We start from the raw sequence: 18,551 nt of genomic DNA, 5'->3' as shown, positions 1-18,551 counted from the left end.
TCACACAGCCATATGCTGCACTGACAACCAGTCACTCCAGGGCTCCAATTAATGCCCAGCCCAACAGGCACAGGAGTGGCCCCTTAAAAAGGCTCTCGTCGGGGAAAAACAGGTATGAGGCATCCATCACTAAGCACAGGAACACTCTTTCATCGAAACAGTATAGACATGTTCTATTTATGAGCTCTAAAAGCTTGTCATGTTTTTTCTTCAGTACCAAGTCAGCCAGTTTGCACTGGAGTGACTTACAGTGCTGTGAAGGTGAATGATCATTAGACTATTTCCTCCTGAGAAATGGAACATTTGACTATGGTGTTCCTCCTGCCATGTTCAGCCAGTTCAACTACCTCCTTTAATCATGTGCTGTCCACACTCCAGCCACAAGCAGAAGAACAGCAAACCATTTTGGAAAACAAAGTTTGTTTCCAGGATTGGAGAACTGAAGGTCGAGTTCAGTCAGTTCCTTTGGTAAGTGTGAGACACAGCAGTCATGAACGGACTCTGTTTATCCATAAAGCACCCCGCAGTCAGATGATCAAGAAGTTGGCTACATAAAAATGACCAACTAAGATGCATCGATCTTTATCATCTACCAAACACAGTGTCTGTATTGTTCCCCAAAATCTCTTAAAAGCTGGAGCATACGCACAGGGCTGACTCCATTGCCAAAGGCCCAAGGGCTTGAACCTTCTCTTTCTGTGATGGTCAGGCGCACTACCAAGTCAGCCAAAAGTTATGACTACTTGCTTTGTGACTGTAACGCACCTTTAGGAAGGTCAGGTCTAGAGGATTCGACTGTGCAGCTGTGACCAGCTGACCTCTCCTCTGTTGCTGGTGCAGCTCATTTGTTTAGAGGCTGAGGTGCACAAAAGGACACCTAGCACAGAGCAGCCAGACCTTGCTGACGTCCATTTAGACTGCATCCCAACTTGTGATGAATGGGAACATCCAGACACCCCAGGGATAAGGAGTGCGTACTTGGCCTCGTACACACATACGCATGCGCGCACACACACACACACGCACACACACACACACACACACACACACACACAGTGTCTCTTCATAGACTTTCATCCTGCAACTCAGTCAGACCCAAGGCCACTCTCCCCTGTGTCTCCTGGCCTCGTTTTTACACAGCATCAGTCGGCACAAAATAAACCATCATCACTCTCCTCTTGCTCTCTCCGCTGGCTCCACGGGGCGGCCGCATGCAGGTCCAACTCCTGAATCACCACACGTCTCCGTCCTCCACTGCGGCAGCCCTGGCTGCTAATCTGCGTCACGCTGAAACGTATTCCTTCCTTTCAAAAGGAAGACAAGCTAAGCAGCAGGCTTTTATCCCCCAATCTGGTGATTTAATAATTACGCCTTTCATTCGGCGGCGTGGCCCTGGCGACACTGGCACCGCGTGCGCCATCTGTGAAGATGTCAGGTGTGATGGGGACGAAGGGGTGCGAGTGCATACCAAAGACAAACGGGGGGGGCAGGGGGTGCGAGTGGACCCTGGCACCACACTGAGCCAACCTGCGGCCCGTCTAATTAGCCGACGCGGTGCCCGCTCCTCGCTGAGCCGCCTCGCCGTTTGTGTTCCGTACTCGGCCGCGTCGCCGCTGCTATGTTGGTTGGGTGGAGGCGATGACTAAGCTGTAGCTTTGCACAAAGTGGGCCACTCAATAGGGACGGCACTGTGAAAATGGCCCAAATAATGACTAGGAAAGGAATACAAATGATCTGGCGATGACTGGAGATGGAAAGATGTGCAAATAAAAGATATGGCAGAGAGAGGTGAGAGAGGTGATAGAGGTGCGGTCCAGAGCTAATGCCTTTAGAACTGAAGAATGGAAACCGGGGAGACGGTTTTGTGCCAGGACCAGACGATGAGGAACTGTAGCTCAACTGCAAGCACCATAAACACCTGGGATGAAAACTGAACGTTTTTTTAAACAGTAAAACTTCCTGCATAGACACATACAAACACAGACACATAAATACATGTGCACACAACTCTAATAGATTCAGTGTTTCTCTGATTTTAATGAAAATGTCACTCAAAATTTGGCTTAAAAGTCTGGTTTTAAACAGCTACCCCCAGTGGATCAGCCTCTCGAGAGAAGGAAAATACAACCCTTACTTTTTTGTCATGGATTTATTAAACTGTCAGATATCCAGCCAGCACAACATAATCATTGGGAGATCTGAGGGGACTTAACCAAAGCTAATCGATAATGCCATCTGGATAATACCCCATGACCACTGGACAGGCTAATGGGCAGACAGTAGGGAGGTCAACGCACATCCATGCAAAGAGACTAGCAGCCATCACTATGTAACACACCATTAAAACTACAGACAGTCCTCTCTAGGCCAGGAATTATGGTTCCAAAGTTCAAGTATTGTTGATGTTATTACACTACACAGGGACATGGTAATGTATGTAATGTATGTCCTGGACACCCAAAACCATTCAAGTCCTCCACCCACCCCTCTAAATATGAATTCAAAACATAAACAACATGTCGACACACAGACAAAGAGGAAGGGGTGGATCCTGTGGGGAGTTCAGGAAAACCACATCTCTGCAGTTACTCTTGTCCATAAACAACAGTGAAATGAAACTGTATTAGCACGCCTATCTGCTCTGCAATGTTCTCACTCGAAGGAAATAACAGTAACACACCGATAACAAGTTTATCACTGTATGAAAAGCAGTACTTGCACCGTAAATGACTTATGCTTAAAGAGTATTGTGATTCACTACCACAGACCCTCTATGACAAGTTAATGGAAGAAGTATACAGTAGATATAACCCAAGTATAGATATAATCCAAGTATAGATATAACCCAATTTCCCCAGCTCTCTGCCAAAGCATTTGATCATTTTCAGTTACAATGAATTATACATGTGTTTAATCTGAGTGTTCACAATCACATCAGAAGACAGTGACACATCTTCCCTTCTCTGCAATTGTGTATAGAAATGTTGGATCACTACAAAGCCATCACTACTTTCAAGACACACACTAGTTTGCACAGAGTGTGCAAACACACACACACACACACAAGCATGCACTGGCTATGTCACCCTATGGATTTTCACTTTTAAAAAGCACATCACCATCTAAAGAAGTGTTGTTTTGTTTGCTCCAGGCTCCCTCTCTACCCATCAGGCCAGAATCTATGATTTTCATTAGGGCGGGAATAAAGGCCATCAGAGAGATGGATGGTGAGTGTGGCCAGAGCACTAACTGATGAGGGCTGCTCCAGCACGGGACTCCTCAGCCAATTCCAGGGGACAGAGCAGAGCCAGGGAACACTTGGCCCTTACAGCCAAGCCAATGCCGTACACAGACGTCCCAATGAACGCATATAATGCACCACATTCATCATACTCAATTACAGGTTAAGTAAGCAGAGTAAGGTAGATTGTACATGCACGCACGCACGCACACACACACACAGACACACACACACACACACACACACTCACACAAATCTGGTAAAAAATAACAGCACACACCACAAGCACAAACTATCAAATCTGAAATGCAGGTAGTTAAAGTCGTAAATAGACAGGACTTCCGGCCGAGACACAGAAACGATGGCAGCATAGCAGAACAGCTCCCGAGTAATCTAACATTTCCCATGCCTCTAAACTTCGAATTGTCTATACGAATGTTAAATATTGAGTAGAGGGGCAAGGATGTCAGCTAGGGGTAAAAAAGATGGCAAAGAAATAAAAAACTCAAGGCAAACGGGAACGCAAAGTGGGAATGCTAACACGGCTAGCCCTGACGAAGAACCCATGGCTAATCTAAGTCTAATCCTTCAAGAGTTAAGAGATTTTCGACAGGACAATAAATCTCAACTAGAGGAAATCAAAGGAGAAATAACTAAAACCAACACTAGACTGGAGGAGGCCGAAGACCGAATAGAAAAGGCAGAAGAAAGACTACAAAATGTAGAGGGTGTTATGTCCGAAATGCTTAAACTCCACGCACAAATGGAAGCTAAATTAACCGAGCAAGAGAGCCGCTCACGACGAGAAAACATGCGCCTATATGGGATTCCTGAAGGGGCCGAAAAGGACAGTGCATCGGTGGTGGAGTTTGTAGAAAAACTGCTGAGGGATAATCTTGATATAGTAGATACAACAACTCTACGAATTGAGAGAGCCCATAACTCACTAGGACCTAAGCCACCGTCACAGGCACAGCCAAGGTCAATCGTTGTGAAATTCGCCAGCTTTCGAACCAAAGAGACTATACTTCGCAATGCATGGCAAAAGAAGGGCCTGATGTTGGAAGGAAACCGAATTAATGTTGACAACGATTATCCACCGCGAATTCTACAAAGGCGAAAGGAGTATGCAGAAGTTAGAAAAGTTCTCAAGGATCGAGACATCAAGTTTCAAACGTTGTTCCCTGCCCGGCTAAAAGTGAAATACCAGGAAGGAGAAAAGATATATGAGACCGTGGAAGAGGCAACGAAAGACCTGGCCAAGAGGGGATTTAACATCGTGCCTGTCAAGCCACCTGAAACAATGATGGAGCGCCTTCAGAAATTAAGTTGGCGGTTGGCTGGTGGTACCACGCTCTACAAAGAGCGGCTGCAAGCATTTCGAAGAGATTCTTCACCTCAAAATGACTCTGGTTAGTAGCATAAGATAAACGGGTTTTCCAATCGACCCAACCCCCGGCCTTGGAATGGTGAGTTTTGATTATTTGATTGTTTAGCCTATAATAGAGCAATGTGACTTTATAGACGTCCTAGCGACGCTATATTTCCACAAGAATCGGGACAATTATGGTCATGGAACTCTGCTATGCGGACACTCCCGAGGGCCCTCCCACTCATCGAGAGGGAGGCTTTCCCTCGAAGCTACCTATTATTATCTGGTGCAGGGTCACAAGTGAGACCCATACCGTGGAAGACGTCCTTATGTTTTTATTTCTCTATTTTGTTAAGTGTTCACAATTTGTTTGTTTACAGCTGTTCTGTGCTGTAAAGGGGAAGTTTATCATTCAAATGCAGGACATGACAATTTATGTAAGCCTTAATGCAAAGCATAAGATTAGCCACATATAATGTTAACGGTTTAAATAACCCAGTCAAAAGAGGGAAAATTTTGTCAAAACTCAAGAAAGACAAGGTCCATATAGCATACCTCCAAGAAACCCATCTAAATGCCTTTGAACATGCCAAACTAAACAGAATGGGTATTAAAGATGAACTGAACTGGAATTTGAAGTAAAGGTGATATAACAGATGTATTTTATTTCTTCTCATTGGTACAATGATTAAAATGGCTGAATTTATTAAAAGGGATACAATTGTACGTTGAAAGTGTTGTTGTTGTTACATGGGCGCCGCCATGTTGGATTTCAACAATCGGCTACGTCACTGGCATGGTAAGCTACTCCGCACTAGCACTAGCAGCCATAGCAGATAATGAGTCTAGCTGACATGGCTGAGGAAACTAACATTAGGCCTAGCTGAGTTACATATTGGCCATAAGCTGTTTATCGTAGGCTAGCCTACATCACAAAATCTCATACAAAATGAAACCAAACTAGTGAAACAAAGGCGAACACTTTAACAGGGGAAATTAATTGGGCATGAATCATACTGAACGCTATTTTGTCAATGAGCAGAAACACACATGGCATTCAAAAAGATGTGCACTATGGAAACTGGTCTGTAACTTTGGACGAATAAATGCCATTGACTCGACATATCCTGACTTAAAAAAACCTTTTCTTGCTTACTTTATCACAAACTCGGTGGGGCAGCTTGTAGTCTTTTTCAATTCGTAGAAGGGCGAGCCCACTGTCTATGTGCCACGGAGCCTAAGTTTCAACTTCGGCTTCGTTCACCCAATACAGTCACTGGTCGCAATTACAAAGTCCGGGAAGGTTCGTTCAATCTTTTAAAGTTTTAAGTGCAGTAGCCTATCTGTCCCCTTTGGAATAATATCTCGAAGTAGCCTCAGATGAGGTCCACTACGATCCAACCTAGGAAAGGGCTAGCAACTAAACACCTTGGAAACACTCTTATGTCAAACTCCACAAGCTAGCACTCCGACCATAGAGTATAAACCATGACCATGACGATATCACAGATCGATAATAATGCGTCTACTAGCTGGTAACTAAACCACAGCGGGTCTGTAAACAGAATCCAATGTCCCTTTCTACTCACCCTGAAGCCAGTTGTTCACCGTCTCAGGGCAGATTGTTGATGCTGCTATCCAAGAGATTCGTGCAATATCAACATCCACAAGGTAAAAATCTGCAAACTTTCCACTAACGTTAGCCTAAAATAAACGGCAAACTCGTGTATCCTCCGTGTATCTGGGGTCAACTTGGGGTGACGAAGTTTTTAACAGTTTCAAGGGAGGGAGAGAGAGCCCGTGTGAGTTGCTGTTACGAGTGCCAGTAGTCCAGACTGCGTTAGCCTACATTGCCGTGACAATGCGTGTATAGCTTATTTGTATGCACCGTAGCTTCGCATAGGCCTAATGTAGTGGTGGTGAGTGAGTATGCAGTTGTGTGGAGGATGTACAGTAGGCAATGTGTGTGTGTGAGGGATGGAGGGAGACAGAGAGACAGCGTGCGTGTTGCTGTCTCAAGCGCCCCTCGTCCAGTTTTCTACATGACCTGTAGGCTAGGCCTACAGTAGCCTATGTTGTGCCGCACAAAATGTGTCTATGTTGTACATTGCACAAAATGTATACGCCCCAAAATAAACACATACATAAATAAACATTTTCCTCCGTCACTTTGGCTTCCTCAAACATTTTCCCTACGTTTCGCCACTGCTTTGAAACAGATAGATTCCAGTGTCCATGCTCCGGCAGCGCCCACACAGTCATTTTCACCCAAATGATCCTACTGAAGGTTGAGCTGGAGCCTGAAACCGATCGTCCCCCATCTAGTGGTAGTCAAGACACTACAGGCTTGTCCCTCACAGGCTCAAATGTGTAACCCATGCCATTAAAATGACTAATTTTTGTGTATACATAATATGCTGCAGCTGTTGCCTATAGAACTTCTCAGGTCCTACCATGCCAGTGACGTCATTGAAACGGGCAGCGTTCTAATACTAACAAACGCAATTTTGGTGTTGCTTAAAAAAGGCTAAGTATTGATTTTTTTAATTACATTTTTTAGTGTCATTTATTTTTAATTGTCATAATCAACACATTATCAATGTTGATTATTTCAGTTCAGTTCATCTTTAAATATGGGTATTAAATATTAAATATATCTGATAAATCTGGACATAAAAGAGGAGTAGCCATATTGGTAGCAAGAGGAGTAATTTATGAACACATGTCAGAATTCACTGATACAGAAGGCAGATATGTGATGATAATAGGCAAACTAGAAGGGATCATTGTAAGCTTCCTTAATGTGTACGCGCCTCCTGGTAGTGGATGGGCGTTTTACAGGAAAATATTTGACTGGATGGCAACAAAAGCACAAGGGGTTGTAATCTGTGGTGGGGACTTTAATGTACACTTAAACCCTAAACTAGATGTTTCAACTGGCAAGTCAGAGACAAAACTTATAAGTAGAAAGATGATTGCCTTGATGAAAGAACTGGGCATTGTAGATATTTGGAGAGAACTAAATCCTGTTAGCCGAGATTATACTTACTACTCCCCGCCACATGCGGTATACACTAGAATAGATTACTTTTTTACTTTTTGTAGAGACCTACATAAAATTGAAAGGTGTGATATAGGCACAATCACTCTTTCAGACCATAGCCCTGTATTTATATCTCTGTCAATGAACAAAGAGCAAAGGTCTACACTATGGAGATTGAATTCAAATATATTGAACAATTCAGACACCAAGGAGTATCTAATAGCAGAAATAAACACATTTTTTGACCTAAATGATAATGGGGAAGTGACACCAGATATCCTCTGGGATACATTCAAAGCAGTTATGAGGGGTAAAATAACCCCTCATAACTGAGGCCACTACCTCATTGATGAAAAAACTTAGAAGACAAAAGCTACAAGACCTTGAGACCAAATTAAAGCATTTACAAAGGGTTCACAGAGATACATTAGATGAAAGGGTGAAACAGGAAATAAAAGAAGTAAGAAATGAGATAGAGGAAATGAGCACACAGGAAATACAAAAGAAATATATATTTCTAAAACAACGTTATTATGAGGCCGGAGGAAAGGCAATTAAGCTTCTGGCATATAAACTAAAAAAGCAGCAAGCAGACAATACAATTTTCAAAATCAGAAACCCAGAATCTGGGATAATTGAACACAGACTGGAACAAATCCAACAAAGCTTTGAAAATGTTTACAAAACGCTCTATTCTCAGCAATATATTGACAATTCTCATCACATTGACTCATTTTTGAATTCACTTGATTTACCCTCTATTTCTAAAGAACAAAATGAACAATTAGCATCAAAAATAACAACCGAGGAATTAAATGCAGCCATCTCTAGGTTGAAAGCGAACAAGTCACCAGGCCCAGACGGGTTCACTGCGGAGTGGTACAAATCTCTGCAAGTGCAGCTACTCCCAATATTACTGCAGACGTATAACTGGATTCTAAAAGAAAACAAAATTCCACCCTCTTGGAAGGAAGCTATAATTTCATTGATTCCTAAGGAAGGGAAAGACAAACTTGATTGTGGAAGTTTTCGTCCTATTAGCGTACTAAATATAGACTATAAATTATTTACATCAATACTAGCACATAGAATAGACAAGATTTTACCTAAAATAATTAATACAGACCAGACTGGTTTTATAAGACAAAGGCAAACACAAGATAATTTGAGAAGAACCCTCCACATTATTAATCACATTGTACAACAAGACACAGAGGCGATTCTTGTAAGTTTAGATGCAGAAAAGGCCTTTGACTCTGTCAGGTGGGCTTTTCTTTATAAAGTACTTTCAAAATTTGGCTTTCACAAACTGATCATTGACACATTCCAAGCTCTATATGATAGTCCTTCTGCCAGGATTAAAGTTAATGGTGCCCTTTCAAAGGCATTCATCCTGGAACGTGGAACAAGACAGGGTTGTCCAGCCTCACCCTTGCTTTTTGCATTATTTCTTGAACCACTGAGTCATTGGATACGACAGAATTGTGCTATTAAAGGGATAAATATACATTTTGAGGAACATAAACTAGCACTATTCGCGGATGATGTCTTAGTCTACCTAACACAGCCGACTCAGACATTCCCTAAGCTAATGACTGCTTTAGAAAAATATGGCGCTCTTTCAGGATATAAACTGAATGTTCAAAAGACGCTAGTGCTTACTTTTAATTATGATCCACCAAGTTCTTTAGTAGAGAAGTACCAACTAAGATGGGAGGCAGACCATATACGATATCTTGGTGTCAATCTACCAAAGGATATTTCAACACTGTCCACCTTGAACTATGGGCCGCTAAACACGAATATTAAGTCTGATATACAGAGATGGAGCCTCATTCCATTCTTAAGTCTTAATTCCAGGGTAGAATCTATAAGAATGAATGTGCTACCAAGATTATTATATCTCTTCCAGAGTCTCCCAGTAGAGATACCCATTAAACAGTTTTTGGAATGGGATAAAACGATATCAAGATTTCTGTGGCAGGGCAAAAAACCTAGGATTAGGTATAAAACCCTTCAATTACACAAAGATCGTGGAGGATTAGGTCTTCCTTGCTTGCGTGACTATTACCATGCAGCCCAATTAAGACCTCTAGTGTGCTGGTGCAACCCATCATATTCCGCAAGATGGAAAGATATAGAGAGCAATATGACCCACCCGATTCCTTTGGCAGCGATAATGGCAGATGTTAGACTGATGAACAACATGATGGATAAAAACAACAACCCCTGGATTAAAACTACATTGAAGACATGGCAGAAGACAATACAACTCTGCGATTTGGAACATACTCTATACTCATACTATAAAATATTAAGATGGTGTGCATTTGACACCGATTTCTCTCCTAATAGTCTGGACTCTAGATTTAAGACTTGGATCAAAGTGGGCCTTACCAATTACCATACCTTTGTAAATAAAGGAACACTTAAGAGCTTTGATTTGTTACAGCAAGAGCATGGACTACAACGCCAAAATTTCTATAGGTACCTCCAGGTTAGACACTACTTTCAGGAAAATTTAACTAGGGCGTTAGAAGGGCAAGAGACAGGTATTTTGGAAGTATTCAAAGGAGCAACCAATTCATCATTATGCAAGAAGGTTGTATCTAGATTGTACCACGGGTTGCGCAAAGTTAGTCCTGATAATACTCTATATATTAAAGAGAAATGGGAAAGGGAAGGTAGTTTCTCAATATCTGTAGAAGAATGGGAAAATGTATGTATACTACAATGGGAAATAACATGTTCAAATACATGGCGAGAATATAGCTGGAAGAATTTGTCTAGATTTTTTATAACACCACTACAACAACGAACACAAATACCTAGCACAGCCTGTTGGAGGGCATGTGGAACAAATGAGGCCAATCACTTTCATGTTTTCTGGGATTGTCCAGTACTAACTGCATACTGGCAGGAAATTCATTTCCACCTGGAAGCGACCTTCAAAGTAAATATCCCATGCAGATTTGACACTTTATATTTAGGAAACATCCCATTTGATACATGGGATTACAGGGATAAAAAGTTGTTACTTATACTTCTGGTTGCATGCAAAAAAACAATATCAAGACGGTGGTTGAAACAAGAATCTCCTACAATAGGAGATTGGTTGGATGTGGTTCATTATATATACACTATGGAAAAGTTATCCTACTCCCTCAAAATTCAGACTGACAAATTTTCTAGGATATGGTCTAAATGGACTGGGTATGTTGAACATATAGGCTTAAGATCACATTTTGTCTGGTAATTTTGTTTTTTGTAATTGTCTATGAATATGCATGTCCTTTTTCTCTCTCTTTTCTTTTAGAGAAGTGTAGTGAAACTCCCCCTATGTTCTAAATGTTTCTATTGTTAATTTTACACAAATGTACAAAAAAAAAAAAAAACTTTGGGCCTGGGAAGAAATCTGATATTGGCATGAGGATCACTAGGGCCTCAGATAGAAAAGCTATGTGGTTTCTTTTCTATTATATTTTATTTATTTTATTTTTTCCTTTCCCTTACTGATCCTCTGTACCAGGAATCTGTAAACCATATAACAAAACAGAAAGTATGTAAAAAAAAAAAATGAATTCCTACATTGTTTTGAAACCTGTTGGCTTCAATAAAGATAAAATTTCAAAAAAAAAAGTCGTAAATAGACAAAATGCTATGACAACACATTCCACCTCACTATCAAACGCATGCAATAATACTGACTCATACAGCTGTTCGGTGGTTAACCTGGGTCAGGGCTCCACACTAACTGGTTGCACTGGTGCGCATAACTGTTTTTCTTAGGTGCACCAGCACAAAAGTTAGGTGCACCCAAATTTTCAACCACATCGCATTTAACAGGTTCACTTTTTTTCCTTAATTACTGTCCTATATAGGTTGTCCTATGACTTATGATTTACAATTCTACAAGAAAAGTAACTTAATGAAGTGTTGGTGCTTTAAGTGCTTTACTGAGCTGAAATTTAAACTTAAAAACATCTCAAGATGTATTAAATAAAAATAACAGCGAGTAAATTAACAGTGCACGTCTTTTAAGGGCTTCAAACTGCACATCTCATGGCTCAATGTCTTACATACTATCCTTCATGATCTTTAGGCCTTGGCTAAACCAGCTCGCCATGCTAGCATCTTCCATAGAAATGTATTTGAGCACAATTTAGATGTTCCAAGTAGCCTGGGGGATTTTTATGTGATTTTGCAATGATGATTGCAATAATCATTTGACAGCCCCACAATGCAATTTACTTTTTAATTTTAGTATTTTTAAATTTTTAATAAGAACATCACTATGGTTAATGCAGTAACGAAATGGTAGGCCTATTATTATAGGCTATTGCAATGACTTGCCATGCTCGATCTAAATGTGTCCATTCAATTCACCGTACACAATGACCACTGTATACATGCAGGGAATATTCGGGCTTTAAATGTAGCAGCGGACTGAACTTGGTGAAGGGAAGTTTCACTAGGCCTATCGTAGGCAACGATAAACTTGATCGTCATCTCGGGCTCGTCTGATCGGCTTGCTGCTGCCAGCCGCTGAAAGGCAGTGGGGAGAGGGGACATTTATCTCGGCCTATGTGATCACACTGTAATGCAACTACATCCACTCTGTTTATCTGACGGGTCTCTGACCTCTCTCTCTCTCTGCAGCACACGCATTTTCAAATTTACACACAGGCACTGGGCCACGGCCAATCAGAGGCCTCTTTTATTAGGAGGTTTACCACTTGTCTGACTCTAAACCTACCTTGTCTGACTCTAAACCTCTACCCAAGTCTGACTCTAAACTTACCTGGAATACCTCCCTACACACACACACACACACACATCCTCTCAGAGACAGGCTGGTTCCTCTCCATGTCCCCATCTATTTCCCCTATCACCCGGGAGACAATGTGCAGGGGTGTCCCAGCAGTCGATAATGACACACGCACGTCGCACACACATGCACACACACACGCACACACACACACGCACACACATATGCACACACACACACACACACACACAGACACACACACACACACACACACACACACACACACAGGGTCAGATTGGAAGGTTCCTCCTATTCTTCTTCATACATTGGCCTCCTAATGATGGGTTCATTCCAGCTATGTCGCCATAATAACATTTACTGTGACCCCTGTGACCCCCTTGGTGTGTGGTTGCCTCGGGTTACCTGCTGCAGGAATGTCACGCTACACCAGGCGTGTGCAAACTTTTTGGCTCAAGGGCCACATTGGGTTTTGAAAATTGGCCAGTGGGCCGCACCCCCCACAAAGAAAATAACAAATAAAATAACAATTTAAATGATAATAATGACAAAGTAGTTTTGTTTTCAAATATTTTTGATTATTTTAAGATAAGTAGTTTTGTTTTCAAATATTTTTGATTATTTTAAGATAAATATTTTACATATTCATAACAAATACTGCTAATTTGATGCTGCTTAACCCATTTATAAATGGTGCACTGTCAATACACAGTCCGAGTCCCGAGACCAGAGACCCCAGCCAGACTGGTAACGTAAACATCCTAGAGTCACCACACAATATGCCCCCAGACTCCAATTTCTCTCTTATGCTATAATAACAGCATGGCCACTCAGCCACTGTAAGACTGATACGGGTAAGAACATGATAACAAAGCAGTTTTATCAATTAGATGGATTTGTGTATACTCGCAATCATCTACAAGACCCAATTACTGCCAGTGCCGTGCACTGAATTAAATTAAGAGATTAAATTAAGCTCCACGACCCTTCCCTGGCATAGGCATTTAGCAATTGCCTGAACACAGAGAATGAAATATGACTCACAATTTATGTCTGTTGTTTATCTGCAATGGATTACTTGGATTACTTTGAGAGAGCTCGCAAGGAGTCACTCACAGATAGACCTCTGAGCTTTTCATTCCACTTATAAACAATAACAGAACTGATTGATGTGACGTGTGTGTATGTATATATATATATGTGTGTGTCTGTGTGTGTGTGTGTGTGGCATAGATGGATAGGACTATTAACCAGGAAAGAGGGCTCAGTATCAGTTACATTGGTCTGCAATTTTCTGATAAAAACTATGGTAATAAATGTTCCCTGTTCTTAAAATGACACATCAATAAATAATCATCACCATCAATATAAAACATCAGCATTTTCAGTGCGGTAGAGCCAGCTAAGGAGATGCCACACTGTGTACCAGATGGGACCCATCCTGGCCGACACAGTGGAGATTTCCACACAGTTCTGAATCTGAACTCAAGTCAACATGGGTCTGACACAAAAGCTACTGGCCTACAACAATATAAGGGTACAATTATATACAATACAAGGGTACAATACAAAGGGTACACGAACAATAACGAACAACAGCTCTTCAACTTTGGCCCGTTAAAATGTGTATGAACAGTCTAGCGACGCATTTCATCAAGGCCCATTTGGACATGTCAGTTATTTGCACCACTGGTTAGATGTAAAACAGCATTTCGTTTCAGGCTACTGTTACTTAATTTGTGCATTAACAATAACGTTTCAGACTACTGTTACTTAATTTGTGCATTGACAATAAAGTATTACATGAACTAAAGATGACTAAAATCTTATGTAGAAGAAGAAACATTCACAAAAAATCCATCCATCCAAAAATGACCTTTGTTTTTGATAGCTGTTGAAAACGGCATGGAACTGACAGAGATGTTTTTGTTTATAAATAAATAAATAAATAAATAACATTATGCTGATACCTTTTGCTTTTCCCAAATACAATGTAGCCTACAGGTGTACTGTAAGTGACCTTTCATCAATCCAGTTGCAATGGATGAACTGTGATGAACTGCCCTACTTGTGATTGTTTAGAGATTTTAAAGGTTTTATAACAATGCTACATCTTCTTTGGCTATTCTACAATCTATTCACCTTTTCAGCACCAGTAGGCTACTTTCTGTGCAGCCGCACACACACACTCAGGCATGCCAAACAAGCATACACAAAAGTTTCAAGAGTGGGGGATGGAGTAAAATATGGAGACAAATTGAAGTGTGATTTATTTTCGCGGAACGGATGTAGAGGACTGAGCGGCGGTCATATTTTGTAGGCTATCGCTATCTAGTTTTTGCTAGTGACAGCATAACCTTGTAAAGTTGTTGTTGAGTGCTACATTTGTTACCTTTGGGAAAAAAACTAGACTATTTCATACAACCTACTGCCAGCACCTTGTGGTGAAAACTTGCGTTGTGTGAAGACAACTGTAAAAGACCATGCTGAACAACCAGCACTGACTCTGACTGGCGCTGTCTTATTCTTTGGATACGCCTGTAGGCTAGTGAGTTCTGCAACATCATTTACGTTGACTGAAAACAAATACAAATTCTGTTTGACGCTCTGTTGAGGTCTCTTTTGGTATCGCGATGCCCCACAAATGTAGTGTTTCACATGAGTGCTGTGTCTTGTGTAAGTAAGTGTGAGTCTGTCGGTTTTCTATTGTAAACCAATTAGTCCATTGTTGAATAAATACCTCGAAGATGTTTACGGAAACTGTGCATATTTTCGGAACTCCTCCATGCTGCAAGGGTACCGAAATGTATTCAGGACTTGATTAAGTGAATGCAAGTTAATCAATTGCCACTAAATAATGTGAATTTGTGATTATTCGGGAAGGACATCCTTCTGCAATTCTAGACATCACCCCCCCATTGTGCAAAACTCGCTTAATGATGCTAAAATATCATGTCGCGAAACAAAGGAACAAAAGCAGTTATGTTGTAAATAACTCACGATCACATATGGGTTAAATGTACTATTCCTTACCTTAAAAACGAATCCACTTTCTCACGTGGGCTGATAAAAGATCTTTGTCGCACAGAAAACGTAGCCTATATGACTAGAAAGGTATTTTGTGATTGTCCCTTCGGTCGGTTTTGTTTTTTGGAACAGGACTGAGTCGCTAAAAGCTAATGGGCATCCCTCGGGATCTTTTGTATCCACCGCCTAGACGCACCTCGTTTGTATCCCGGCGGCTCTGCTAAACGTTCTAATGTGCTTTCTCCAGAGCTGTCCCGGCTATTGTGGCGAATTGGTAGCTCCGTCACCTCCTCCTTTTTCTGACACTTGCACTTCCACTTTAAAGCGGTTGGTAGGCAAGCGATATCTTGCGCTGCGAAATTACACTGCTTTAAGATCACTGGCGTAAAGTTATGGGGTTCAGTATAGCTACACCAGAATGCTGTTTTTTTGTTTTGATTCTATGAATGTCTGCCGTTCGTAGAAACTCAGTTGCACTGCATTAAAGCAACCGGCAGGACAGGACAGCATCAGGGCAACATTCACAAGATAAAACAGATATCCGAGGTCCACTCATGACATCATCTCATCTCTTATTGCGAATTAACGTCCATTTTCAAAATAATCTGGAATCTGTAGCCTACGTGTCTGTTTTTATGGAATCATTGGATTCAGCCACTGCCAAGTAAGCAATGCTATAGTAGGCTATAGCTATACTGTTGAAAGAAGCCTAATCTTGGAGGTTATTACCAGCAGAAACATGCTTGTTACAGTAATCTACTATAATAAACCACATTTCAGCCACTAATATGCTCCTGATTAAGACTGTGTATAGTCTTATTAACACTGATTAAAACTGTATATGGCAGGAGTTCAGAACTATCTGCACTTTTATTTCAGCTGATCAGGGTTATGGAGTTTATGGCCAGCAGTGATGACTGTCATGAAGCCAGTGTGTGTTTAATATGTTCTCATGGCGGTTGATATGTCCCATTAAATTCCATTTTCTTGGACTCATAGGGAGGCTTTGCTTATCATATGTGTATGTCATAACAAACCCGGGGATGTCATTTGCTGCAGACTATCAAAGAGATCAGCTGTGGGATACACTATTTATTAGTTTAATTAGCAATGTGTTCAAGACAGCCTCTCTTAATATTATGACATGGAGTACATTTTGCAAATGTTATGAACAGAGTCCCTGCTGAAAATAACCAGATGTTCTCACTTACATAAGGTATTTGTAATAGTGCTGTAACGGGATAGATCATTCAGTAATGGCCATATAGCTGGCTGCAGAATATCAACAAATCTCTGCTGACAAAAGAGTGGATGTGAAATAGCAGACATTACAACACTAGTTGTTTAGGTATTAAACCTTACACTTTCTTGATGTACGTTTACCTTAGCGTGGGTGTGTGTGTGTTTGTGTGTGTGAAAGAGAGAGAGAGCACAAAGGCACAGGAGATGGTTGAAAGCACTAATCTTGTTAATGAAGTGTGCATTACATTAAACTGACCAGTTGTGAGTTTGTCTGGAATGGTTTATTGTTTGAGCTTCCTCAAGTGATATTACAAGTCACGTATATCACGCAACAGTCACGTATCGTATATATATAGTATATATGAATATATCTTATTCATATATATATATATATATATATATATATATATCTTATTCAACATATTCATGTTGAACATTACTGTAATGCATGCGCTCTATACACAGTGCCTACTATTTGCCAACAAAAACTGTACAAATCAGTAAAGAAGCTTTAAATGTTTAAATGACACCAGACTACAACCCGATGACAGAGATTGGGTAAGTTTGGCTTTTGTGGTAAAGTCATTGTTAAGAGTTTCCTGATGTGACTTCCTCATGCTCAAAATTCCATGTGGCCCATTTACCGATTTGCCAATTCTGAGTGAGGCATATGCATTTAGAGTGAGGCATATGTATTCAGAGTGAGGCATATGCATTTAGAGTGAGGCATATGTATTCAGAGTGAGGCATGAGAGACAACATTTTGCCTATTTATCAACTATGGTCTCTAATCATTAATCAACCAATAAGCTACACAGTGTTCATACAACTTTGATTCCTTCAATCTAGTGTAAGATACTGAGGTGCTCATTAAGATGAAATGTTTTTAGTAGGCTTATTACCCATTCAACAGTCACATGACAGTTAGTATTCAAAACATCCTGGAGCAATGTTCCAGCCTCTCTCTGGCTGTCATTTGTTATTCATAGAGATACATTTCTAAACCATACTTATTTGTTCATGCTGTGACTATTACCCAGTAACAAGTACCCCACACTTATGGTTGCCTGCATTTACTTCAGTGCTGACGATTCAATGGGCAATGCTGCCCGATTTAGATGAGTGGATTGTTGCCATCATACGGCAAATTCTTTGCATAAATGAAATGTTTTCACTGGATGTATTTCAATGGAAAAATGCATAAGATCTAATGTCAACAGTCAGGTATTCTTTGGAAATCATCACAGAGGCAATTAAGGATGTTGTATGATTCTCTCTCTCTCTGTGTGTGTGTGTGTGTGTCTGTGTGCACCTGTGTGTCTCTGTCTATATATATATATATATATGTGTGTGTGTATCTGTGTGTGTATATGCGTGCCTGTAAATTACAACAAGAAAGAGTCTTATTCACACCAAGAATGATAACAATAACGATAACTATAACCATAACGATAAAAGCATTCACACTGAACAACGATAAACAAAGTCTCTCCTTGTGTTAATGAATGTGACGGTTAAAATTCGATGGGTTCTGATTGGCTATTAGCTTTTTATCATTCTGAAAATCATTCTCTGAAAGTGATCCCCAACGATATCGTTCTTCATGTCGTGTGAACGTCGTCATTCATTAACGAGAACAATATTTATTTATAGTTATCGTTATCATAATCGTTCTTGGTGTGAATGGGCCTTAACAGATAGGTTGTGTGTTTGTGTGGTTAAATAAAGTAGTCTGCACATACTTGACTGTGCGTGTGTGTGTGTGTGTGGGTGTGTGTGTGTGTGTGTGTGTGTGTGTGTGTGTAGAGAGAGAGAGATAGACAGAGAGTCTAACAGATGT

At 40.8% G+C, this 18,551-nt stretch overlaps 1 protein-coding gene across 1 annotated transcript in view; it reads right to left on the bottom strand.

The window, feature by feature from the left end:
- pde4ba (phosphodiesterase 4B, cAMP-specific a) overlaps positions 1–15,672 on the bottom strand; it is a 175,036-nt gene extending 159,364 nt beyond the window's left edge. The window contains exon 1 of the mRNA XM_042111975.1: positions 15,476–15,672. The gene's annotated coding sequence lies outside the window, so the exon portion shown is untranslated. The remainder of the gene's footprint in view (positions 1–15,475) is intronic.
- Between the last annotated feature and the right edge of the window lie 2,879 nt (positions 15,673–18,551).

This window comes from Alosa sapidissima, chromosome 12 (assembly GCF_018492685.1).
Source record: "Alosa sapidissima isolate fAloSap1 chromosome 12, fAloSap1.pri, whole genome shotgun sequence".
NCBI lineage: Eukaryota > Metazoa > Chordata > Actinopteri > Clupeiformes > Clupeidae > Alosa > Alosa sapidissima.
Note: the sequence above shows the minus strand (reverse complement) of the source record. Positions and strands in the feature narration are given on the sequence as shown.